This window comes from Phyllostomus hastatus, unplaced genomic scaffold, assembly GCF_019186645.2.
Source record: "Phyllostomus hastatus isolate PE091 unplaced genomic scaffold, TTU_PhHast_1.1 phas_contig_80, whole genome shotgun sequence".
Taxonomy (NCBI): domain Eukaryota; kingdom Metazoa; phylum Chordata; class Mammalia; order Chiroptera; family Phyllostomidae; genus Phyllostomus; species Phyllostomus hastatus.
In genome coordinates this window covers 41,211,087-41,236,437 of record NW_025333960.1, presented here as the reverse complement: position 1 = coordinate 41,236,437, position 25,351 = coordinate 41,211,087, and the positions used below count along the sequence as shown (strand labels likewise).

Below are 25,351 nucleotides of genomic sequence, written 5' to 3'. Positions count from 1 at the left end.
AGACCCGCCTTCTGAGAAGGCTGCAAGACAATGAGAAACATACGTTTTCTTTCCTGTAACATGCAATTTCCTACCGCACATGCACTGTTGAAGATTGGAGGCCCACAGCTGGTGAGCGGCTGCCCAGGGGCTCCATCAGGTCTCCTTGGCACCAAAGCCTGAGCGTTCCCAGCCCTGTGTCCTTTGTGCTGGGGGCGGGGGGGGGGAGGAGGACAGTAGAGGGACCGCAAGCCCCTCCTCCTCCCACCCCTGCTCCAGGCCCTCCCCTGGCCCATTCCTTAGCATTCCTTCTAGTTCCTCCCTTTCTGGACGTGATCGCAAAGCCAGGCCTAAGGCTCAGGGATCCATCTCCCAGGGCAACTGCCAGGCAGTGTGGAAGGCCGATCAGGGGAGTCGCTGGTCCTCAGGGGGCGCTTGTCTTCACTGAGATGCAGGCGGAGACAGCAGCCTGCTTCCCCTTGTGCTACGGTCGTTTCTACAGACCAGCAGTCTGGTCCCCCCGCCAGCAGCAGCATCACCTGCGAACCTGTGAGAAGTGCCCCTTGTCACGTCCCCTCCCAGACCTCCCGAAACAGAAACCCCGGGGCCGGGCCCCGTGACCTGCGCTTGAACACGACCTGCCCCGGTGGCCCCGAGGCATCTAGGTACGAGAGCCGCTGGCCCTGGAGCGCCGCCCGTGGCTTCCTGTGTCGCCCACCCCGACCGGGCTGTTCACACGGCCACACGTGTTCTGACTGTTTATCTCATTTTATACATTGTGTCTACGTGCTCTTGTTATACTATGTGCAATGTAAAACACCCGAAAAGAAGGTTTAAAAGGATGAGGTGAACACTATTTTTCACTGTCTCGTTGCCCCTGGGTAGTGGCACAGTACACCCTTCGGCATGGATGACCACAACTGCAGAGTCGTCTTTTAGTCCGTCCTCCGGACAATTTCAGTAGCGCCACTCCCGGTCGGATTTGTTTTAAAGCACAGTTGTCACTTCTACGCAGCGCGGCGGGCTACACCGGCCCGGAGCAGAGCGCGGCGGCCGGCGAGGTCCGCGTCCGTGCTGCCTCCGACCCAGGCTCCTCCTCTGCGGTGTTTTAAAGCCATTCGTTGTTTTTGTGACAGTTGTTTTTTTTTTTTTTAAGGATAATAGAATTTGTCAGTTCCCTTCCCTGGGCACCCACCCCGCACAGGCCGTCCTCCCGCGCGACGGTCTCGAGTAGCCAGCCTGCGCCAGCCTTCGCCGCGGCTAATGGTGCGCGGCTTCCTCTCTCCTCTTTGGAGCAAGACATTAAATGGAGGGGCTATTATTTTTTTTCCTTGACCTCGAGGACCGGCCACGCCCCCTGAGATGTGCGTGCCCCACTTTGGAGGCCCCACTTTGGAGGCCCCCGCCCCAGACCGAACACAGCTCCCCTCCTCCTGAAAGCTCCGTGGAGAACCCTCCTGAGACCTCATCCTTCACGAGGGTCGTGCAGCCGGTCAAAGGAAGACTCAGCGGGGCGGGTCGCACGGGCCGCCCGGCCCCCTCCCCTCCCCTCCCTGGGGTTCTCCCTGGGGACTGAGGAGCCTCTCGGAGGCCAGTCTGGCAGGGCCAGCAGCTGGACAGCCGCAGCCAGGCCGCGCTCAGCCCGGACGGACTGACCCGGAGCTGGCCCCTGGTCGCAGAGTCCCCGGGCAGGCCCCGGGGCTGGGGCTTTCCCGGGGTGGGGGGGGGGGGCCCAGCGGGCCGCCAGAAGCCGCGGCCAGACGGGGGAGGCTGCTGCTCCCCCAGCTTCACGGTGGCATTTCTGAAATCTCATTTCCTGTCACAACTCCGAGAGGCAGGTGTTTCTGTTTTTAAATGTCTGCCGTTGCTATTCCGGTCGTGTGAGTCGCTCGTTTTCCAAGGACCGAACTATTTTTTCCTCTGGTGGAGGCACAGCGAGCAGCCAGTGCACCCCAGCCGGGATCAGCTGGGCGGCCAGCGGCCCCTCCCGCTGCCAGCGCAGCCCGGGGACCTGGGGCCGCCCCGCAGACAGCTGGGGCCCGCGGGCCACGCGCGGCGTTCTCCCGGGCGGTTCTACAGCCCTCTGTGTTTGGGTTGTATCGCACAACCCAAGTGCACTGGGCCCCACGCGGGAAAAGCAGACAGCACAAGGCAAGTCCCTGCAGGCTCAGGGAGACCTCCGCCCACGGGGTGGAGAGGCCCTGGAGGTCAGTTCAGGCCGGAGAGAGAGTCTCGCGTGAAAGGCAGAACCTCAAATCCAGGCGTCCTACAACCGGGTCCCACGAACACCCTGAGAAGCACCAGCCAGAAGTCAGGGGCTCCGTGACCCCCTCTGTGAGAATGTTAACCTTCACGGGAACAAAAATCTCGAAAGTTTATTAAAACATGTTCCACCTCACATAGAAGAGACTTTCATACCTGTTTCTAGAGATTTCAGCACTACATAGTGTTCGTCTTTCAAACAAACGGAGGAGAAACTCGTATTCACGGACATCACGGCGTTCTGCGCCTGTGAAACGCGCGCCGTGCTTGCAGCGGAGACGAGACGTGGAAGAAGCGTGTCATCGCACCTCCGGGGCCAGCGCCACTGAGTCACTGTTCCGTGTGTGGGTTCAGGAGAACAACGTGGCAGTTCACAGTAAAGTAAGTGTGATTTCTTTTTAAGTCACTGTTTAAAAAAAATAAACAAACTTACGCAAGGTTATATGTCAATCGCCTCAATCTTTTAAAATCACTGTTAAATGTGCTCACTTGAGTTTCAGTGGTTTTGCAGGGACTTTTTGTATTTTATTTGTACACTGGTTTCAGTTTTAGACTTAGGTAAACACTACCAAGAACCCACAGTTTACATAATTTTGTTTTCCTACTTATTTCAGTAATATGATAAGCCAAATAATTTAAGTCAACCCTGGGAGAATCCTAAAACTTTTGGTTTCCTTTCTAAAAATCATCACTTCAGTGTTTGACGCGGGTGTCTAGAATGAAGGCTTCTGCTGGAAGAACTGTGGGACAGTCTCTCAGGGTTTGGGGCCAGAAGGAGAAGGTATGCACTTGACAGTAGGAGCTAAGTTTAAACAGACTGTGTATTACCAGCATCATTACTTGTGCCTGAAATCTTAGTCTCTAGCACTTTTTGGTCAGTAAGTAAAAAGTGAACTTCATGTATGTGCTGTTGTGGAATGAACCAAATGAAATGTGACTTGAACACACACAGTCTCCTGGGAGCAGCTGCGGGCAGGTGAGGTCATTGCCACAGTGTGGGGGCGGGGGGGGGGAAGCTGGCACCTTGCCTACTCCCGCCTCCTCTCTGGGTGACTGAAGCTCAGAGCACTCACTGACCTCTCTCACTGGCGGGGTTGTCGTGACCGTGACCGGGAGGACAAGGGCCACAGCTGGGACTGGGTTGTTTCTCAGACTTCCCAAGAGCCTCACTGTCCACAGGGGTAAAACAAGAAAGACAGCAGTGCAAGAAGCTTAGAGTTGGAAACAGTGGGTTCATGCAAGGCATGAACAAGCCTAGGATGCGGCAAGGTGTCCCCCGCTCTCTGCAGTGTGGGGACCCCACCCAGGAGCAGATCATCAACAGCCCTTCTGGTGCCCAGCAGAGCTGGGAACACTGGTGCCAGGCCCCCCTGGGGACAGAAACCCCAGAGACCTGGGCTCTCTGCCTTCTGAGACAGAAACCTGCTAGAATCCTCTCCTTTGGAAGGTGTTGTTCATTAAAGGAAGATAAAACAAGGGTGGTTAACAAGCCCAACACGAATGGAGCGCTGGGGAGTCATTTTCCAAAGCCAGATGCCTCGGGACCAGGTGGGGATGGGGGGAGGGGTGTTGTTTCCAGGAAAGACAGAGCTTCTTACCATCACCTCCCTGTCCCTGGACACGGTTGGACCTCACCCCAAGTGCACATGTTTGCTAGGCTGGCAAAAATAAAGTGCTACAGACTTGGAGGCTTAAATGAGGCATTTATTCTCTCACAGTTCTGCAGGCTAGAGGTCCAAGATCAAGGTGGCCTGTTTCTCCTGAGGCCCCTCTTCTTGACTTGCAGGGGGCCGTCTTCTTGCTGTGTCTTCACATCACCTTTTCTCTCGCCATATGGACCTCTGGTCCCTCTCTCTCCTCTTATAAGAACACCAGTCCTATTAGATTAGGGACCAGCCACATGGCCTCACTTAACCTCAGCTACTTCTTTAAAGACCCTGTCTTCACACACAGTCACATTCTGAGGGGATGCCTGGGATTAGGACTTCCACATACGAAGTTTAGGGAAACACAGTTCAGCCCCTAACACCAAGAACATAGCGTTGTGTGAGGTATGGGCGCTCCAGACCCAAGCTGTGTCCTTGCTGGTGAAGGTCAGGCAGATCCCCGCCTGCCACGGTGGCTTCCTTCATATTCACAAGTCTGTGCAGTAGCTCCAAGAATGGCCTGTCCCTCACCTTTGTTTCAGCCTCAGGCAGGATGGGCTGACTCTGACGGTTGGCCCAGACTCTTGTCTTTGAACTGCAGGCTGTTGAGCTAGCACTGAGCACTCCTTGTGTTCATGTCTGCGACGGTGGCACAAAGTGGCTGTTTTCATATGGACTGCAGAGGCCAGGTAGGCCCCAGTGACCCTGGGCCCCGGTCCAGTATCTTCTCAGGACAGCACAGGTCACCTCAGGTGTCCTTTGGGTTATGTTTACTCAGACAGCTAAGCAATACGTGCAGCTCCCAGGCCTGGCTGCCACACACGTCCGCCCCCAGTACCCCGTCACATGCCGGGCCTGTGAGTCAGCTTCCCCGGACACGCAAGGTGCTGAAGAGCCACGGGCTTTCGGCTTTATTAGCAGCACTACCTGCCCCCATATCTGCTCGATGGGTCTTCATCTTGTAGAGTATAAGTAATAGGACCAGACTTCCATTTCCATCTATGACGGAACAGGTGACTCAGACCAATTGTTCTTACCAAAAACAATGGGAAAAGCTGGACCAAATATAAAAATTATGGAAGGCAACAGAGAGCTAACATAAGAGTGAAAAATTACTGGGCCAAGATCCGACAGAGAGCAGAAACTCAGGTGCATAAGGCAGGTGTTCAGAGTCCGGGTGCATTTGCTGACCGGTGACCCAGAGAGCAGGGGGAGAGTCCACGCTGCTCGGGAAAGCCCCGTGGGCTGCTGGGCAAGTGGACACAACAGCAGCGCGAACACTGGAAGCGGAGTGAACGGACTCAGGGCTTTCCTGAGGTAGTCATATTGTCTAAGGAGAGGTGAGGGTACTCATTTGTTTTAGAATTTGATAACTCAAGGAAGTATTGTAATATCCATATTTGACCACAAAAATTATGTATTTATAAAAATATCATTTCCAAACTAAGAAAGGAAAAGATGAAATAATTTTAAAAGCAGTTAAAAAGATGAAAAAGAAATGGAAATAGGCTCATTGGGACACAAGAGCAAATAATAACATTTAAGCCCAAGTGAATCAGTAATTGTATTAAATATAAATGGACTAAATGCTCCAATTAAAAAGATAAAGATTGATGATAAAAGTAAAACCCAATTATATATGAGCTGCTTATAGGGAGCATGCCTAAAATAAAAAGATACAGAAAGGTTAAAAGTTAAAATATGGAAAAAGATGTAACAACCAAAAACTTTAAGAAAGTTGAGGTAACCATAGTAATATCAGAAAAATAGAATTGAAAGCAAAACACATTATTAGAGGTAAAGAGGTATTTTATAATAATAAGAGGTGTAATTGGCCAGAAAGACACAGCAAATCTAAATTTGTATGTGCATAATAAAATAGCCTCGAATATGCAGAAAAGAAAAATGTTGATAACCAAAAACAGAAAAGGCAAATCTGTAACTATGGTCGGAAGATAGTAACACATTTCTTCCAGAAACTTTGGGGAAAACCAACAAAAATTCTGAAAGGAATTGAAAGGACACACCACTTAACTGGAGAAATTGACCACAACGACCGATACCAAGACATAGTCTAGTAAAATATTGAACTTTAAAAATAAAAAGGAGAAAAATCCTTTGGACATCCAGACAAAAAGACCAAGTAACTTATAAGGGAGAGAAAATTCAATTCCTGAGAAACATCTTGATAGCAACATTTTTATGCTGGAAGAAAATGGGTAAGATATTTAAGATACGCAGAAAATAAGACGCAAGAACTTTCTAGTCAAACTGACTTTTGAATATAAATGTTTCGGACAGCAACAAGTGAAATTCAGGGAATGGTGATTCTATAGCCCTGGCTTGGGCAACTAGCAGGGAATGAAGCTGAGAGGACCCAGCTGACCACTCTGTGTGTGTGTGTGCACATCGCTCACCATTTCCCACTGAAAGAAGCCAGTGCTTCAAGGAGGAATGTCCGGGATGAGAACGGTACAGGATGGAGTCTCTTGTCACAGGGGATGGAAAAGAAGCTATCAAAGACACAGGGGCCCAGCAGAACTTCAGCTGGCCAAATACGGGACAATTTAAGTAGCAAGGATAATTACGGAAACGGATGATCCAACACAGCAACCGAATTCTGTTTTCTGCGCATGAGTTACATATATGTAATTTTTTCTATTTTTTATCCTCAGACAAGCAAACAAATGAGTACTCCCCAGATCTGGGGCGGGGGGTGGGGGGGCTCAAACAGAAACTACCCCAGACCCCACATAGCTTTTATTTTTCCATTTGCCGTGTTTTTGTTTCTTTGTTTGTTTTATCATATATTGAGTTGATTCAAAGGGCTCAGAGTCCAGTTGGGGGAGAGATGTATTTGCAAATAAAAAATTTAAGAATTCCTGGCAAGTGCATGCACTCAAAGGCATCACAGGTGTTAGCAGTTGAGGACAGAGTGTTGTTGTTTCTCAGAGCGGGAGCAGAAAGACTGTGGGCTCGTGACACAAAATTTGGGGTTACGTCTTGGCTCTGCGCGACCTTGGGGAGGTCCATTCCAGCTTTCTGAGTCCTTGTCAAAAGCCTCAAAGGCTCGCACTGGTGCTCTCTGTCAACGGAAAAGGCGTGTAGACTCCTTGGTCGGGGCGGCCCGGTTTCCATGCAGGCTGCTGGTGGCAGGGGAGGGGACAGAGGCCAAGGAGACACAGCAAAGGGGGAGGCAAAAAGCCAAAGAACTCACAGAAGAGCTCTGGGAAGTCAAACAGGGGCAGCCAGGACTTCCCCCTTCTCGGAAGGGGCCCTCTAGCTGCCTGGGCTCCCGCTGGCCAGCGGAATGGGGCCAGGTGACCCTGTGCCTGACAAATCGTGCCCCCTCTCCACCCCACCCGTGTGCCCACTCAGCCTTCCCTGTCAGCCTTCAGGAAGGAGGATGCAGTGGGTTCTACGTCCACGTGCTGGATCTAAGTACTCCAATGACAGTTCAAGTTTAATTAACCCTAACTCACCATCCAGCTTGGCAGGGTCTCCATATTGAAATCTGGACCGGAAGCCTGCGGTTCCAGACTTACAGCTGCACAGCCTGATGAGCCCAGCTACAACGCTGCCCTCGTAGTCCAAGGTGAGTGACTATAAAGGATCTTGTTTACTCATCAGCAAGAAGGCCTGGGAGAATGGAGGGAAGGGTATGTGCATGACGAGGAAGGACCAGAACTGGGCTGGAGAGACATCCTTAAGACACACGGTTCTAAAATCCCATCGGCTTGGCATCTCCTCCCTTTCTGTGTTTTTTTAATTGGAAAATTCGATTTTGAATTTATGGATTTTTTTAATTGATTGATTTTAGAGAGTGAGGGAGAAAAAGAGAGAGAGAGACATTGATTTATTGTTCCACTTACTTATGCGTTCATTGGTTGATTCTTGTATGTGACCAGACCAGGGATCGAACCTGCAACCTTGGTGTATGGGGACAATGCTCTAACCCCTGAGCTGCCTGGCCAGGGTGAACTTATGGTTTGAGTCCTAGCTGAGCTGCCAAGCAATGGCTCAGGCCACCACAAACTTCTGCTTCCTCATCTCCATCACGGGCCCCAAATGCCTGCTACTGTGTTATGGAGAGAGAAGAGCAAAGTCGTGTAAGGAAAGCACTTTGTAAACGCAAAAGAGTTCGACATTATCAGTCCTTTCCTCCAGAGCGTCCCTGCAGGACCGCCAAAGGAAGGGTTTGCTAACCAAATAAAGGGATGGGGGAGCACCTGTGTAGCAGTCGAGCCCCGAAAACTCCTCTCCCACACTTCAAAAGAAACATCTGACCTCCTCACAGACTAGTCTTAATTATTCTCCCAGGTCACCCAAGAAGGCCTGCCGGGCAAGGGCCACACTTCGCCGTGCGCCTGTTGGAGCGTCCCACAGCCGCACAGCGTTAGAAATGCGACCGCTGCTGGACTTCTGCAGGACCGGGCCGCGGCCGGGAGCCCCACCCCAGAGCCCTCCACGCGTTGGGCATTTTCTGGTTTGTACCCTCCGTGAGCCTGGTTGGCAGAAGCCCAATCACACAGCGGTCGCTGGACTGAGTCTGCTCACAACTCCCTGGCTGTGTGTCCTTGAGCAGGTCCCTTAGCAGCCACCTCGGCCGGTCTGTGCAGCAGGGAACTGATAATCCCTCCTCACAGGGCCTGCCTTGAGGATTAAAGAGTTCACGCAGAGCGCTGAACAATACCTAGGGAGCAGGAAGTCTTCAAAGCATATTAGCTAATTTGCTCAGAACTGAAAAGTCAAAACTGTAAGTGAAAGGCGTGTTTCTCAGAGAGGCGGAGCCGCCTGAGGAGGCCTCCTCCTTCCTGGGCTTCGGTGCCAGATACGAACTCAACACAGATAGTGGCTTTTCTCTCCTGAGCAACGGCCGTCAGACGCCCATCGGCCCAGGACTCAGGCTTGAGGGGCAAGTCCATCCACCCACACGGCCGGAGCTGCCCTGGAGCAGGCCAGCAAGGTCCCTTTCACACACATGCTGTTCCCCTAGCGCAGGTTTAACTATTATACCAGGTGTCCCACAGCACTTCGCGTGGAAGTGTGGCCCCCACCCCCACCCCCACCCCGCCACCCTGCCCCAGGCATGATTCAGTGTTCCAGCTTCTTTATGAGAGACCATGAGTTCATCTCAAAATGTCAAATGACCCTTGGGGACTAGTGGCCGCTGCTGTGCTCGGTATCTTCACAGGGGTCGTCCTGCGCCCCGAGGTCGTCTGCACTTCAGGATACCCATCTGGACGTCTTAAGGAGCTACTACCGTGTCACCCAATCAACCGAAAAGTCGGGGAGCCCACAGCCTGCTGGGTGAACACGGGGACCCTCAGCCCGAAGGCATGACCCCAGGATGGAGAAGGCGGTGGTCGGCAGAGGGACCATGGAAATCTGACCACCCGGAAACAGTAACTAGACAAGTGGGTCTCACGTGGTGTGCTTGGAAAACAATTTATTTTAGTTTTTGCCCATGACTTACCCACTGAGATATGCTCACGGGGCTAGCTCTGAGCCTACCCATGTGGCTCTCCTGTTCACTCCTAATTTTCAAAAGCCCTCTCGGTCACTGTTTAAAAACTTGTATGATGGAAATTTTTACACATGACCACAACGAAAGAAAACGGTGTAATAAACCCAAGCGTGAGCACTCACCCGGCTTCCACAGTTATCAGCCGTCATGCTTGTTTTCTCAAGTCCCACCTCTGCCGAAACACACACTCTTCTTTTTGCTGGGACATTTTAAAGCAAATCCTCTGATTACTTTGAGAAACAAAAATAGCCTTCATTTAGTGATGAAGAAGCCCAGCCCAGTGAGAGAATCCGGGACTTGCAAACTTCCAGTTAAATCTTGCTCTCCCTCCTCCGACTCCCTGCCTGGGCAGCTGCAGACTGGGAGCTTGTATTTGATAGGGCGTAGGGTGGGGTGTCTTTTCTGTTCCCTACCGCGAGTTCCTCCTCCTCCCCCTTGCAGCTGCCTCTGGCTCCCTCGGGGCTGGGGTGAGGGACAGGTGAGGTGTTCCCCCCAGCTCTCACAGGCTACGGGCAGGGCTCAGCTGCAAGTCCCAGTGGCCTCCTCATCTCCCCCCTGCAGGTCTTGCCTACTCAGAACTGTCCCCAGAGCTGAGGGAAGGAGAGTGGAAGCAGACACCTGTCAGATTACCTGGGCCAGACCGCAGTGCATGCTGGGTAATCTGAGCATGGTGTGGCCGCCCCTCACTGTGAAGACATTATTTCAGTGGAAAGAAAAATTTAGCGGGGGCAGAAAATATATGCACAGCCTTCACCCACTAGGTGAAAGGCAGGATTCTCGCTCCCATGCAGGTGACCTGGCCTGTCACTTGGGAATGGGGGAATCACCATCACTTCTTGCCTTGGAGCTGTGCTGTCCAGTATGGGAGCCACTAGCTGCGTGTGGCTACTGAGCATGTGAGATGTGCCATAAGTGTGAAACACACACTGGGTTCCCTCCAGGAACGTAAAATATCTCAATAGTTTCTATGCCGATGACCTGTTGAACAGATGTTTTTCTTTTTGCATTAAATCAAGTGTATGATTAAAATTAATTTTACCTATTCCTTTTTCACTTTTTCATATGGCTACTGGAAGACTTTAAGTGACGTCTGAAGCTGGCTGGCCCTAGAGCCTAGTTGGACCCCTTCATTTCACGGAGGGTAACACTGAGGCCCAGAGAGAATCAACTGGCTTGGCTCGGGGTCCCCGAGCGCCACAGCCGAGCATGGCAGCTGTTTCTGTTGCTCCCACGAAACAGCGCAGAATGAAGTCTCTCCGAGCCTGCTCGAACAACAGTGGGGAGTGAGGAGGGCAAGCGCACGGCCCCCCTGCTGCGGGCGCAAGGGCTGGGCAGGCGCCAGCAGACCGCACTTGCCCTGAGGAGGCCTGGCTGTGAGGTCAGCGCACTGGCAGCCCGCGGCTGAGATCTGGCCCTCACAGCTGTTTTGATTGGCCCGAGACGTCTTACAGTTTTTTGAATCACTTGCCAACATTTCAGCATTAGGAAACGGCAATAAAGATACAGGTTCCAACTTCTGAAAAATTGTATCTGGCCCCGTGGGCTTGTTTTCCTGCCTGGCAACAGCCCGCTGCCACCCCACAGCTGTGCCCCTTCCCATGCGGCATCAGACCCCTGGGTGCTCCCCAGCCTCGCCCTCCCCGGGGAGGCTCACAGCTCGATCTCTGCAGGTGAGAGGAAGGCGGCGCAGGGGTTCCCGTCACTCCCGTCGCCATCGCCAGGCGAAGCAGTGGAAGCTAAGCCCAGAGGGCTTCGGGCTCCAGAGGAAAAAACAGCATGTTTTTCCCCAGCTGCTCCACCCATTCACGTCACCTCCCTGCTCACCACGAGCCCTTGAGTTTGCCATTTGATCAAATTTGTTTCTTCTGCATCCCGTGACAAGAGGGAAGGTGGCACTTTACCCATTTTTGTAAGGAAACTGAGGCTCCGAGAGGCCGCCCTCCACTGAATACAAGGAGGGGGCTCTAGAGTGGGGGCCCTGAGGCTGGGGGCTGCCCTCTAGCTCTCCAACATAAGCCGCCAGGATCCGTGGGCCGGGGCCGAGGGCGCTCCCGCCCCAAGGGCCGATGGTGTGTCTCAGGGGCACCATCTGGTATGGGCGTGGGCAGGCTGTCTGGCTTCTCCCAGGGGCCACATCCAGGCACAGGAAGGAAACCCAAATTGGGCCATACTGAGGGCAGGAAGCCACCAAGGGGGCAGTCACCGCTGGTGAGACGGTTGGCTTGTCACTTCTGCTACTTTCCCAGCTATCGGGCCATCCTCTCTCTGTCCCTGATGGCCTCCTGCCTTCGGTGCTCCGGAACCCAGCCTTGTCCCCCAGGATGCGTGGAGCCCGCCATACCCAGGCACCTCAAGAGTTCAGAAGTGAAGCCCCGGACCAGGCCTGCCTGCTGGGGCTGCACCCCAACTGGAAGGGGGCAGCCCCCAAGCCAGGGGCCCTCTCAGCTCCCCCACTGAAGGGCTTGGAAGCTCTTCCCTGTCCCAGGAGACCTATGGGGTGTTTCTTGCAGCCAAATGAGCAGGCAGGAGAGGGCAGGCTGCCTGGGGAGGGAAGGGGGGAGAATTGGGCTTTAGTTATAAACAAACTTATTTCACATTGTTACAAATTAGTCTACCGGGTGAGGGGTGTGGGCAAGATCATAAGTGACAAGTGCACAGCAGGTGATGCCCAGCAGCTGGCAGACGCCCATCCCCAAAACTGATGAACCAACATGGAGACAGACACTTGCCCAGTTGCCTGGACTGGAGTGCAATGCCTGCTGGGTAAATGGCCAAGGGTGTGAGTCCTGTGTTCACCGGGGAGTGAGGGGAGAGGAAGGCCTGGCTGCTCTGACCAACCAGGTGCGTCCTAGACGCAGACTGCTCATGCGCTTGCTCCTTTGGCAACGGGGTCATTCACACTTGTGCTTGTTCGTTTATTTCCCTTTCTTTGTTTGTTCAGGCGGGGAAGCCCATGCAGGGATATGGAAAGATGGCTAAGTGGAAAAAAAGGAAGGGAAACCGTGCACTTGGAATGCTACCTTTATGGTGGAATGAGGAACGTAAGAATATTACTCAGGCTTGCTTGGATCTGCACGAAGGAAATATGAAAGGAGGATGCACAAGAAGCTAATGACATGGTTGCTGAGAGACAAAGTAGGAGGAATGTATCTCGAAGTATACATTATAAAAATAAAACACAATTTCACATAAATAAAAATACCACAAACAACTTCATAACTAGTTAAAAAGGCAGAGGTGGATGACCCGCCCTGACCTCACCGCCGTGAAAACGTAGGTATATCCAGTTGCGCTTGTTCCCTTCCCGTTTTAATCCAGGTGCTTTCCCCCCAGTTTTATTGAGAAGTAACTGACACATGTCACTGTATTATCCGTATGTTTGATATTTTATATATGAATACAATCACAGGGCTCATAAAATTGTCTCCTATTTTTTCTCCTTGAACATCGTAAGTGTTCCCCAGATTGCCACGTTGAATACATAAAATGCCACCAATCTTGTTTCCAAAGATCTGCGGTCTTCATTTCTTCACTCCTAAGGGTAAGCAGGTCAGTCAGCTCCAGAGCTCATCACCCAGCAGTCCTGGGCGCCGCCGGAGTGCAGGGAGGGACAAAGACATTTAGTACACAGCAGAAAAACAGAGCCAGGACCCGGCCTTTCCCCCAACTCAACTGTGATCATTCACTGGCCTAACACAGCCAGGGCACCCACACAGAGATTTATCTCCCCTCTGAGCTAAGAGTCCTTTAAGATCTGTTTACTTGTTACTTGTAAATAATTGTGGACTCACAGGGGGTTGCAAACACAGGACAGAGAGGTCCCACGCACCCTTCACCGGGTTCCCCCATGACTACGTCTCTGGTAATGCAGTGCAGCGTCAGAGCCAGGAAATCGACACTGACACAACGCATGCAGAGCTACGTCATTTCGTCCGGAGTACCGAACCAGTAACAGTCTCCCCGCTCCAGGGAGGGAACTAATCCAGCCCCGCAAAGTTGCCCTCCCGGCACCCCGTCTGCTAGCCCCGCCCCCAACCCTGGCAGCCGGGAGTCCCTTCTCCAGCCCTCCGGCTTCTTCATTTCAAGAACGTTGTATAAATGGAATCACACAGTACGTGACATTTTGAAATTGCCTTTTGGGCGACTATTCCAAATAAACTGTTATGAACATCGTGTACAGAATTGTGTGTGGACATAAGCTTCCATTTTCCCTGGGATAAATGTGCCACGGCTGAGTCACAGGGTGTCTGCTTAGTTTTTGGAGAAATCGCCTGTTTTCAGGGTGTCTGGCCCATTTCACGTTTCTATCAACAGCGCATGAGGTTCAGGCTGTCCACGTCCTCGCCGGCATGTGGGGGTGAGCGGATCACACAAGTGGGCCGAACAGAGCTTCTCCCGGGCATGGGCTGAAGATGCTGAGACACAAACTCTTGACTGTGACTACTAGTTGTGAGGTGTATTCATTTTTTAAAATTTCTGCATTTCTGATGCTTTGACGTCTGAGGCCTTGCCAGCTATGGAAGGACTGGCTTCGCAGAGTGAGCCAATTCCTGGAAGAAGCAAATAATTCTACTGCAAGCAGGGCCTTCATTTGCAAACTAACCTGTCCAGAGCCTGTATCTCCCCCTTACCTCTTCTGTCCGCTCTGAGACTCCAGGCCACTGTCTCCCTGCCCTCGCTGCCCCGGGGCCGGATATCAGACACCTAGGTGCAGACCCCAGATTGCTCTGAAAAATTCCAACCTAGCAGTCCAAAGCGTACTCACGCTGTTGGCCCATTCCTTCCCACAAAACCCATACAAAAGCCTCTGGCCCATGTTTTCACGCTGCACACTCCACCTCCCCACCAAGCCTGGGGCTTCCCTGTGTGGCCCTGCATGGCCAAGTCCCCACCTCTTGGGAACTGGGAGCACCATACTGTCTTTTCAGTGTCTATTGCCTCCTGATCTGCTGGCCTCTCCATACCTGAATAATAATAAAACCTACCTCTCAAAATATTAGCATAATGTATGCTTGTAGTTGCAGGGGGCGGGGGGGGCACCCTTACCCGCCATGAGGAGAGCCTACCTGAGAGTGAAGCGCATCTAAAGAAACACAATGGAGAGACGGAGCATCCTGATGGAATCATTTCAGGCCCTGGGTCCACCTGTGTCTGCCGAGCACCCCAGACTTTCTGGCTTCCTGGTTACATAAGCAATTTCCTGTTTGTTTTCTTCCTTTGCTTAACCTATTTGAGGTTGGATTGTCCGTCCCTGGCGCCCTAACTGGTGCAGACAGGCCACGGCGCCCTTACCCAGGGCTGTGCTACAGTCAGACCAAGACTTCCAGGAATTCTGCGGAAATAGTCCTTCCTGTGCTGCATCCTGGCAAAGAAAGAAATCATCAGGTGGTGGGCACAAGGCCCAGGCTGGAGCATCTGCTCAGTGCTGGCAGGCACCGCGGCTCTCCGGGCTCCGTGTCTTCACCTGTACAAGAATGGTTAGGCGGGCCCTGGCTGGTGTGGCTCCGTTGGAGCGCTGTACTGTAAAACCGTTCCGCTCCTGATCAGGGCACACGCCTAGTTTGCGAGTTCGGTCCCCAGTCGGGGAGCAAGCAAGTAAGAGGCGACTGATCGATGTTTCTCGGGTGAGAATTTTAAAAAGTAAAAGAATGTTTAGGTGGGATGTATCCATGGGCCCTCCCTGTTTGCCTCCCTCAGCTCACAGAGCATTCACTGCAAGTCGGGCACTTGGCTGAGTGATTCATGTACGTGAATCACTGAACCCTTTTAACAGCCCTGTGAGGGAGCACGATCCCCATTCTCCGGATGAGGAGCATGAGGCCCAGACGGGTGAAGGTGGAAGAGCTGGGATTAGACTCAAGCCGTCTAGCCTTGGGGTTCTCACTGATGACTACTGCTGAGCCCCTCACCTCCACCTGCGAATGGTCCACCTGTAAGAAGTTCTGTGTCTAACTTGAGTCCTCACTGTTTTCCTTCCTTCCTTTCTATAGTTTTTTTCTTTCCCAGACTTCCCTCAAAAGTATTAGTCCCTGTATTTTAAACATTTTCCTTTCTCTCTAAATTCCCTCCCACATTCCCCTTCATGTGGGATCGATAATCCCAAACTGGACATGCAGCAGGGGGGAGGGGGCCTTTGTTCTGGGCCCCACGTGAGGCAAAGGCCTGTGGCACCTTATGGACAGTGCCCCCAAATGCCAAGCAGAAGGGCTTGGGGACCAGAGGCACTGGGCAGGGCCCAAAGCTGAACCTTGCCATGGACACCTCTTCCTGAAGATTCAGGGGCCTGTCCCGTGTTTGTGAAATGTAACAGGCCGTTCCTTTCATCTTCCCCACACCCCACGATGTACTTTTCCCTCCCCACCATCGCCACCACCACTGCTTTATAGATGAGGAAATTTTACATCCAGGCCTGACTTCAAAGCTCGTGTTCTTTCTTTTACGTCATTGAAAAGAGTTCTTTTAAACACCTCCCAGCACACAGCACTGCGTTGTTTGTGGCTGTCAGGGAGCGTGGGGACGGCCCCCAATAGGGGCAGCTTCTTTCTTTGGAAAGAAGCGGAAGTCAACATGGGGGTGAGGACCAGGCCGGGCAGCACATGGCCACCAGAACAGTGGCCTGAGACAGGGCACCTGTGACCAGGAGCTGGCAATCCAACTGGGGCACCCGACTCTCCTGTCACTGTAGCCTTGAAGGTCCCTGCCCCCTGCATTCTCAAACAGAAGTGTCCCCCAACAGCCACCTGCTGACCCAAAAGGGCAGTGCCAGGGCTCCAGTGGCCGTGCACCAAGGCCATTCTCACGCCCGAGGCAGCAGTTGGTGGCAGCTTGAGCTCTTATTGCAAAGGCGGCTCTTAAGCAGGGTAGACACCATTGCCAGCCCTCCTCTGGTTGCCCAGGGATCCTCCCCACCCAGGCAAGTGTCTGATGAACTCACCGGTCAGGGGCCATTAGATGCCCTCCCGCTGTGGAACCAGGGCTCTAAGCCTGGAAGGAAGTTACTGGGGGAGCAGGAGAGCTTCCCTGGAAGAATTTTCTAAATTCAGAGCCGGGCAAAACCACTGCTTCCCTTACCAGCCCCTCCCAACCTCGCCTCCACCACACCACACACCACACACTACAGCTGCCGGCACAATCACCTATTGGGGGGACCCTCATGGGCCTTTTCAATGATGTGAAAGAAAGATAGGACGGTAGGTCCCCTCCAGCTTCGTGTCTAGTTGCCCCTGGCCCACATCATGGGGGGCGGGGGGCCGCTCTCTCACTCTGAGTAGGAAGGGAGTGTTCCCATCATCCGGGCGGGGACACATTTCTCCCAGGGAGGTGGCATTGCCAGCCCTCCCCATCAGGGGGCGCAGTAAGCACGTTCTTTCCCAGACTTCACCTCATTAGAAGCCATTTCCTCTAGTTTTGTCCAGCAGTTTCTCTAATGCTCTGGTCCCATTGCAGCATATACAAAAAAAAAAATAAATAAATTTTCCTGGTGCCACCCCTATACTCTGCTACTTACTCACCATGACATGTCCTGCTTATTTCAGTGAAATAATTTGTAAGTAACAGGATGGCGGGGGGAGGAGGGTGGCGATCTTCCTGATTCTTTAAGACCATTCACAGGAAGCATTTTCCTCCCAAACTGTTGAATTTTCAGGCATCTGAGTCCCGGAGAGACAAGATCCCTGTGCCTCACTTTCCTCACCAGCAGAACAGTGATAATATTCCCTTATAAACTTTCCTAGAGGATTACGACACCTGCCTGTCACACAGTAAGTGCTCACTAAACGATGGTGGTCATTTTCATGCCTCCTGGGCCAGGCTCCAGAATTTCCTCTTTGGCCTGGAGCTCCCCCTGCTGGGAGGGGCGCCCCCCCGCCCCCCCTCCCTTTCAGGAACAGGAGCTTAGGAGAGCTGAGACTGGGGAGTGGCGGGGGGGGGGGGGGGGGGTGGGGGGGGGGTGGCGGTTGAGGGGGGTAGGTTAACAAAACAACTTTCCTACCAGATGCTCTGAAAGCACAGCCACCAGCACCAACCAGAGGCCTCTGGTCCCTTTGAGCCCACTTGGGCCCCAGGAGGTCAAGGGGCTCAGGAGGCCCTCAGACCTCCAGGTTGGACCGGGCCCAGCCAGCGGGGCCCTGGCTCAGATTCCGCCACCTTCCTGATTCCGGGCCAGCGAGGGCCTGGCTTAACGTCACTGCAAGACCCAGGCTCTTGTGGACTAAAATGACAATTGTCTACCTCGGAGGAGTCCTTGCAACATCGAATTAAAGATCCTTAATAGGGTGAAGTCTAGGTGTCAGGAGACTCCGTGTCACTCCGCGCAGACCTTCGCCCGCCAGCGGGCTTTGTTTCCTCTGGGAGAGAGACTCGGGCAGGGGACCCGGCTGGGCCGTCTTTGCACCTGGACGACTAACCCCGGCGGTGCTGCTGCGGACCGGAGGGAGAAAGGCGGAGCCGCGAAGGGCTGATGCTCCAGACCTTCGCGGGACCACGGCGACCCCTGGTGGTCATCGCGGGAAGTGGCCAGCCAGCCGCGGTGCCTCCCCCTTCCTCTCCAGGTTCCCTTGCCTCCTCCTTCCTGCTTCGGTCGCCTCTATCCCTAACCCTAATCCGGCCGCTCAGCTGTCCGCGGCTCGGGGACCTCTGTCCTCCTCCAGCTCGCCCACAGCGCCGCGTCCAAGCGCTTCCGACTCTTCTAGGGACAAACCCGGCCCAGGTCACCCGCCAGCTGAATGCCCCGGACGCACCACCCCTCTGACGCCAGTCTCCCCGCAGGACACTTGTCCCCTGGCTCCTGTACGATTCCCAGTAAAGGCCACTCCTGCCAGCCTCCTCGCACCGGCTGCTGTTGGCGGCTCTGCGGGAATTCGGAGCCGGTGCTGAAAAAGAGCCGCCCCAGGGGACGGAGATATCCTCTGCCCCATGCTGTCACCGGGCAAAGGGTTTGCTTACCCTGCACCTGAAATCCAGCTGCGGCTGCCCCAGACACGCCGGGCAAGGGGGGCATGGGGGGTTGTTCAGGAATGAGGAGAGAAGGTCACCAGCGCCCAAATGAGGATGAAACACAGGCCCCCTCCTCTGAGCACACTGATAGCCAGGCTGGTGCATTTCAAAGGTAAGGGGCATCCCCCAAACACCGGTTTTCCATGAACGGTCTGACGATGATGATGGTGATGATGATGACGATAGCTAAGCTTTATTAACCCCTTCTGGTACACCAGGCACACTGGAAGTACTTCACACACGTTTCTCTCAGTTTATCCCCACATCAACCCTAACGTGTTGCGTGCCTGCCCAAGTTTTATAGATAAGGAAACAGAAGCTTAACGAAGTTCCAGAAGTTGTCGAAGGTGCGACCAACGACGAGGAACTTCCTGTCTTAGAACGCGGAGACTCTCCAGCCCCCCAGACCCAGGCCTCCAGGTGCTGTCAGCTACTAGACTAGTGTACAGGTTGCTCGTTTTTGCACCCAGTGGAGGACTTCAGGTTACCCTCTTCCTGTGTGACTAGTCCTGTCTGTTGCTCCTCCACGTGCGGAGGAAAGGCGCCTCCAGGAGCCCAGGAGGTGACGGGCAAATCCTCCCGTCCTAGCTCTGCCTGTCCTGGGAGAGTTCCCAGGCTCACTCTCAACCCGCCGCCAGTGTCCGTCCACACCGAGGCTCCCGTTCTCAAAGGGTTTGCCCCTGTAGGAACACTGCGGCCTGGCCTGGCCCCAAATGAACTTCTTAGAGAACCCAGCCTGCCGCGGCCCGAAGCCACCCCCTGCACCCGTCCTGTGCTGCCCCCCCCCCCCCCGCCTGCGGTGAGTGGGGCCACCAGCACGGAGCCCCGTGCAGTGCGCACGCGGTTAAATAATGAATGAATGAATGAACGCGCAAATAAATGTTGGGTTAATTTCCTAGAGCTGCCCTAGCAAAGCGCCACAGACCACGTGGCTGAAAACAGCAACTTCTCTCACGATTTTGGAGGCCAGAAGTCCAAAAGCAAGGTGTCCCAGGGCAGTGCGCCCCCTGAAACTTGCAATTCCCGTTTATGCTGGTAGCTGGCAATCTTGGCGCGCCTCGGCGGTGCCTCACCGCAGCCTCTGCCCCAGTCTTCACAGGCCCCTCTCCCTGCGCGTCAGCCTGTGTCTCTTCTCTTCTCTTCTCATGAGGACACCTGTCTTGTTACTGCATTAGGCCCACCCTAGTGACTTCATCTTGACTACATCTGCAAAGACGCTGTTTCCAAGTAAGGTCACATTCACGGGTATCAGGGGTTAGGATTTCAACATACCTTGTTTGGAGGACACAATTCAACCCATAACCGTGGTCAAGGCCAGTTTGCTGATGGTCTTATTCTCAGTTCAACTAAGGCTCTCAGGGTTTGGTTTGTCACTGCAAGGAAAAGGTCAGCAGCGTTTAGGAGGCGATGTTGCGGCAGGGATGTGTTGGTTTCACCCTGGATTCCTCTCCCTTTTAATTAGTCCATCGGGGATACTTTTGTGGTCAGGGTAATGACTGTGTTTACTCCAAGAGTAAGTGCTTGTGTTATTTTTCTCTCTCTCTCCTTCATGTTAGGTGTTAAAATAAAACATTAACTTGGAATACAGTCTCTCCCTCCTGGGCAATAATAGAAACATTCTAACTTAAAGTCAGTCAAACTGACCTCACCACGTTACTGAAGTCCAAAGTCCTCTGCATGGTCCTTAAGCCTCATTACTGTCCAGCCCCAACCCTCCTTTCCTGCTCTTGCTGCTGCTTCTCCTTCATTCACTTACTCCTGGGGCTCCGTGGCCCCAGCTGCTTGCCCTTCCCGGAAATGCCCCACAGACTTCCACATCCATGCCCTTGCTGTGTCATTCCTGGAACTCCCTTCCCGTAGTCAGCTCTTCCTGTTGAAATTCTCCCCAGTCTTCAAGGCCAAGTTTGAAGGCCACCTCCTCCAGGAAGTCTTCCAAATTCCTCCTCACAAGGCTAGTGGCCCTGGTTGGCCTTCATCTAAGGCACTGATCACATGCTGCTTTGATCTGGAGTAAATTTACATTTTTTTTATTTTATTTTAATCATTGTTCAAATACAGTTTTCTCCTTTTTACTCCCAATCCAGCCCCCCCTCCCACCCCTCCCCACTTCCCTCCCATTACCACCCTCCCCTTAGTTTTTGACCATGTTCTTTAAGTTTGTTCCCGTGAACCCTTTCCAATGTCCCCTGAAATTCCCTCTACTCTCCCCTGTGGGCACTGTCAGCCTGTCCTCTATTTCAGTGTCTTTGGTTGTATTTTGCTTGTTTCTTTGTTTTGTTGTTTAGGTTCCTGTTAAAGGTGAGATCATATGGTATTTGTCTTTCACCACCTGGCTTATTCCAGCTCCATCCATGCTGTTGCAAAGGGTAGGAGCTCCTTCTTTCTTTCTGCTGCATAGAATTCCATTGTGTAAATGTACCATAGTTTTTTGATCCATTCATTTACTGATGGGCACCTTGGTTGCTTCCAGCACTTGACTATTGTAAATTGTGCTGCTATGAACATTGGGGTGCAAAGGTTCTTTTGGATTGGTGTTTCAGGGTTCTTAGGATATAGTTCCAGCAGTGGAATTGCAGGGTCAAAAGGTAGATCCATTTTTAGTTTTCTGAGGAAGTTCCATACTGTTTTCCATAGTGGTTGTATCAGTCTGCAGTCCCACCAGCAGTGCACTAGGGTCCCCTTTTCTCCACAACCTTTCCAACACTTGTTGTTTGTTGCTTTGTTTATGATGGCCATTCTGACTGGTGTGAAGTGGTATCTCATTGTGGTTTTAATTTGCATCTCTCTGATAGCCAGCGATATTGAACATCGTTTCATGTGTCTTTGGATTTTCTGTATGTCCTCCTTGGAGAAGTGTCTGTTCAAGTCCTTTGCCCACTTTTTAATTGGATTCCTTGTCTTCTTAGAGTGCAGTCGTGTAAGTTCTTATATATATTTTGGAGATTAAACCCTTGTCTGAGGTATCATTGGCAATAAATTTACATCTTTATTCCTGAGAAGCAGGAATGGAGCAAAGTCTAGAGGCCTGTTCATGTAAGAAGCAGCTGAGGTTGCTGACGATGTTCACTTGGAAGACAGAAGACTTCGGGGCAGTTATGTGTCCCATGCTTCTTTCAACTGGTAAGAGTCTACCCGACTAGAAGCCCCTTGTGGAAGCTATACCTGGGCTTCTTTGAGGTCCTTCACACACACACCCTGTGCCCAGCACAGGGCAGTGCTGAACACCTTCCTGAGATTTTGATAGGAACTGCATTAAACCTGTTTCAATCCGAATTGACAGCTCTATGCTGAGTGTTCCAATCCATGAGCACATGGCATGTTTCCCCATTCATTTAGATCTTTATTTCACCAGTATTTGTAGTTTGAAGCATGCAAGTCCTATGCTTGTTTTGTTTCATTTACACTTGTCTTTTTTAAGTGATTGTAAATAGTATTGTACTTTCAGTGTCCACATGCTCATGGCTCATAATAAAACAATAGACTTTGTGTGTAAATCTTGTATTCAATGATGTCACTGAACTCACTATTAGTTCTAGTTTTTAAAAATACATTCCTTGGGACTTTCTATGAAGACGAGCATGTCATCTGCACATACTCTTTTATTTCTTCCTTTCCAATCTGTATTCCTTTTAATGCATTATTACACAGGCGAGAATTTCCAGAGCTATGTGCTGAGTAAGAGCAGTGAAAGCAGCCCTGGCTGGTGTGGCTCAGTGGGTTGAGTGCCAGCCTGTGAACCAAAAGGTTGCTGGTTTGATTCCCAGTCAGGGCACGTGCCTGAGTTGCGGGACAGGTCCCCACCTGGTGGCGTGCAAGAGGCAACCAATCAATGTCTGTCTCACACATTGATAGCTCTCTCCCTTGCCCTCTCTAAAAACAGATAAATCTTTTTTTAAAAAATAGAGCAGGCATCCTTGACTTGTTCCCAATCTTAAGTGGAAAGCATCCAGATTTTCACCATTAAGCACAATGCTAGCTGTAGGTTTTTTCCCTATTTTTCTGAGTTTTTATGATAAATTGGTGTTGCATTTTGTCACATGCTTTGTGTCGATTGCTACAATTAGACATTTCTTCTTTGTTCTGCTAAAATAATTAGGTTAATTTTCAAACATTTAACCATCTTGACACTCCTAGAATAAACCCTACTTGGTCACTGTGTATATTTTTATGTCACTGGTCTTGTTTGGTGATATTTTAAGGAATTTTGTGTATATATTTATGAGAGATACTGGTCTTTTTTCTTTTTTTGGTATATTGCCTTTGTCTGATTTTGCATCGGGTTGAGTAGCTTCATAAAATAAACTGGGAAGTATTCTCTTCTATTTTCTGGATAAGACTGTGGTGGTTGGTATGAATTCTTCTTCAATGTGCCAGAATCTCTGGTGAAACCACCTGGGACTGCAGATTCCTTTTGTGGAATTTTAAAATTAACTCGATGTCCTTAACAGCTATAGTGCTGTTCAAATCATCTCCTTCATGTGGGATGAATCATGGTATTCTTTCAACAACTAGTCAATTTTATCTGACTTGTCAAATTTACGTATTTGTTGGTAGCGTTCCCTTACCCTTTCGATGGCTCCAGTCAGCAGCGATATTAACTCATTCTCCACATTGGTGGTTTGTCTTCTTTTTTTAATTTTGTCAATTTTACTGATCTTTCCAAAGAACCAGCTCTCTGTTTCACTGATTTTCTCATTTTTGTTTCAGTTTTATTGATACCTGTTCCAACTTTCCTTCCTTCCCTCCTCTAGCTTTGGGTTTCTCTAGGTGTTTGAAGTGAAAGCTTATGGTATCGGTTTGAGATTTTTCTTCTCTTCAAACGTTTACAATTAATGCTAGAAATTTCCCTTTCCGCGCTGCATTAGCTGTATCCCACAGATGTTGGCGTATTTTCACTTCTCATTCATTTTAGTGTATTTTTTTAGATTTCCATTCAGACTTCTTCTTTGACTCATGAATCATTCAGAAACAGGTTTTGTTTCTGAGTGTTTGGAGATTTTGCTGTTATACTACTGATTTCCGGTTTCATTCTGCTGTGGAGAATATTCTGTAGGATTTCAATTCTCTTAAATTTATTGATTTTTAGGCCAATTTAAGGTAAAGTCTATCTTGAAATACATGTTGTATTTGAACTTGAGAAGCATATGTATTTTGCGGCTGCTGGATGTCTTGTTCTAGAAATGTCAGTTAGATGTACTGGTTGATGGAGGTGTTGAGTTTGAACCGGTATAAAATCCCCAACTACAACCGTCATTTCTCCACTCAGTTCTATCATTTCTGCTCATATTTTGTTCTGTTATCTGGTGTATACACATTTAGAATTATTATACCTTCTTGATGCACTGAACTTTTGATCATTATATTATGTCCCTGTCTCTGGTAATTTTCTTTGAACTGAAATCTGCTTTATCTAAAATTGACATAGCCACTCCTGCTTTTCTTTGTTTACATGACACGTATTTTTCCATACTTTTTCTTTCAGCTTGCCTATAGTTTGAAGTGAATTCCTTGAAGACAGTATACAGTTTAGTCATGTTTTTTTAATCCATTCTGCCAGTATCTGTCTTTTAATTGGTATATTTAAGCCATTTACATTTAATGTAATTATTGACATTAGAGCTTAAGTCTGTCATTTTATTTTTTCTTCCTTCTATTTTTTGCTTGTTTTTTTCATGCTTATGTGTTACTTGAATACTTTTTAGAATTCCATTTTTATTTGTCTGTAGTACTTATTTCCTTGTGTATCTTTTTCAGTAGTTTTAAATATTTCCTCTGTATATTTAGAATCACCTTAGGCAGTGTTACAATTGTTGCTTCAACTATCAAGACACAATTTAGAAAACTCAAGATGGGAAGAAAAGTCTATGGTACATACCCACATTTTTGCTTATCATGCTTTAAATTTCTTCTGATGGCCCAACTTTTCCTCTTTTATCATCTCCTTTCTAAGTAGGGGACTTCCTTTAACCTTTTCTAGGGTAGATCTGATGACGACAAGGTCTCTGGTCTCCCTGAACCCATCTTGTCTATCTGAAACTGGGGGGGGGGGGGGGCACCAATACAACATCAAAGTATAGTGGTGGATGCCACCCCCAAAAGTAGGGCCAGAACTAAAAGAATTATTCTTTAATAACAGAGAGGGCTAAGGGCAAAGGGCACTGCAACCTATTGCAGTGAGAAGATGGGGGTGGGAAGTCTGAAGGGGAGGTGGAAATGTCTTAACTTTTGAGGTTGCCATTGGTGGGAGTTGTGATGAGGCGGGAGATGGAATAAAGCACAAAGCATCAAGGGTCAAAGCAGAGGGCAGAGAGAGAACACACAGAAGCATTCACACAACTGCCCTTTTTGCTGGTGCTGCACAAAGTCATGGCTTTTCCCCAAGAGAATGCCAATCTGCTCCCCTCTTCAAGTTTTAGCCTGAAAATACTGTCAACTTTAGGTGGTGGGAAGGGGTCTCTTGGCCTCATAAACATCTCTGGAAGTCATGCCTGCGAGATAAGAAAGACGATATTGACATGCTCATGCTTTTTGTACGTCCCTGCCACAGATCACCTTACCTGACACGTGGCTCTCCACGCTGACGGACCCCCATCTCCAACGAGAGGCAGCTGGGGGAAAATAACCTTCCTTAACCCTCAGATAGGCAATGACAGGGTCTCTGATTTCCAACTGCCAACTCTCCTTTAAATATCTTGGTTCTCATAATCCCTGAGCATCTCCATTTCCTCCAACCACCATGACCCCACTCCCCACTTTTGGAAGCGAGAAAGAAGTGGGGACTCTTCTTCCATGGGCACATTTTGAAATGCCCTATTTCCCATTTCAGTCGTCACAGAGCAATGAAGGGAAATGTTCTTCTCAAGTCTGGGGATTCTCTAAGCGGTTAAGGAACGCTTTCCAGATCCAAAACATCCACAAGCTTAAGAAAAAGAATGAGCACATA

At 50.7% G+C, this 25,351-nt stretch overlaps 2 long non-coding RNA genes across 3 annotated transcripts; one reads left to right on the top strand and one right to left on the bottom strand.

The window, feature by feature from the left end:
- The first annotated feature begins 1,822 nt into the window (after nucleotides 1–1,822).
- Nucleotides 1,823–11,076, top strand: LOC123826224. Of its 2 annotated transcripts, XR_006787018.1 has the most exons (5): nucleotides 1,823–2,622; nucleotides 7,377–7,482; nucleotides 8,208–8,373; nucleotides 9,082–9,304; nucleotides 10,491–11,076. It is a non-coding gene; the product is annotated as an uncharacterized LOC123826224 (long non-coding RNA). The 2 variants fall into 2 exon arrangements; XR_006787019.1 differs by lacking the exon at nucleotides 8,208–8,373.
- A 1,154-nt stretch (nucleotides 11,077–12,230) lies between these two features.
- LOC123826244 lies at nucleotides 12,231–17,809 on the bottom strand. Its single transcript, XR_006787024.1, has 3 exons — nucleotides 17,644–17,809; nucleotides 14,481–14,776; nucleotides 12,231–13,964 (listed from the first exon to the last, which is right to left on the bottom strand). It is a non-coding gene; the product is annotated as an uncharacterized LOC123826244 (long non-coding RNA).
- Nucleotides 17,810–25,351: the final 7,542 nt, after the last annotated feature.